Source organism: Larimichthys crocea, chromosome X, assembly GCF_000972845.2.
Source record: "Larimichthys crocea isolate SSNF chromosome X, L_crocea_2.0, whole genome shotgun sequence".
In the NCBI taxonomy this organism is placed as follows: Eukaryota; Metazoa; Chordata; class Actinopteri; family Sciaenidae; genus Larimichthys; species Larimichthys crocea.
In genome coordinates, this window is record NC_040020.1 from 3677035 (window position 1) to 3678257 (window position 1223).

The following is a 1223-nucleotide window of genomic DNA, read 5'->3' on the forward strand; positions in this document are numbered from 1 at the left end:
AGTGTCAGCGCCCTGCTACAAATGATAATGGTTTGTTCTTTGTAAACGTGTTTTAAGTTGCTGCTGTTGTTAAGTAAGCTTCACTGATATGGAGAAAGTTGTATTTGTACTTTATTTGGGAAGGTACTAAAATGTCCCATGTTCCTAACGGTCTGTGAATGCCTCATGACGTTGTTTATTTGAGTAGACAGGTGTCAATCTGTCATTAGCCAATCCGTGCCTGTCAAAGATGAGGGTCACCTATCGGATACTGAGAAGGGGGTGGGACTAACAAAACGAGCGGGAAACGCTGAGGCTAGAGACACGAGGGGAGGAAAAAAATAGCAACGCGACGAAAGAGTTAGTTGTGTTAAGTTACAGATGTTGTGGAAACTTAAATCCGGAGGTATAAAATGTAAATGTGAGCCATGTTTGGAGATGTGTTAGCCGGAAATTATATTAAATGTCGATGACGCCATTTTCTGTTGTGTATTATGCTATTTAGCTTAGCCCCTGCTAGCTGGAAGGAAAAGGAGCGTGTGTGGGAGAATATTATGCGCCGAGTTTTCTGAGTGAGTATGGACATTACGTGAACTAATGACAGTATGAACAGTGTATGGGAATGAATAGTGAGTTTATTAGTGTTGTGAATTTCTATATAGTGTGCCTCAAGCCTACATGCCGCCCGCCTGCCTGCCGCCACGCATGCTGCTGCTGTAGAGGGTGTCGCTAGGGGAACCTGCTGATGCACGGACCAGTTTCTTCATCTCACATCACGTTTCCTCATTGAACAGAAGGTTTGATGACAATTGACTAGTTGTGTTTCTGAACCTTCAAGGATCAGTGAGTACTGAGGAACACGTTTTCACGAGGATTCAAATGAGCTCCAACATGCGCGCCAACACATGGTACCATAACTGAGTTTACAAAACCCCGGGTATTATTATTTTAATTTTATTTGACTTAAAGGGTGATTGCGTTTTTGTTAATAAACACCCATGTTGTTGCACAGTATATTTGCAGTCGAAATGTTTATTTATGCTTGAATAATGTGGTGTTGATAGGGCTATGGTGTGTTACAGGTATGCATGGGAGGTTGTAAGCTCACATAAACCTTTTAGTCATATAGCAAAAACAGGATTGATAAATGACAGGTCACACACACTGTTACTGTCAATTTAGCTGACGCTTTTATCCAAAGCGACTTTCAAAGAAGATGCGATGGCTGCAGTGGAAGTTTGACT

At 41.9% G+C, this 1223-nt stretch overlaps 1 long non-coding RNA gene across 1 annotated transcript; it reads left to right on the forward strand.

The window, feature by feature from the left end:
- Positions 1-284: 284 nt before the first annotated feature.
- Positions 285-992, forward strand: LOC113746644 (uncharacterized). The gene is made up of 3 exons (XR_003463010.1): positions 285-385; positions 485-551; positions 642-992. It is a non-coding gene; the product is annotated as an uncharacterized LOC113746644 (long non-coding RNA).
- The last annotated feature ends 231 nt before the right edge of the window (positions 993-1223 follow it).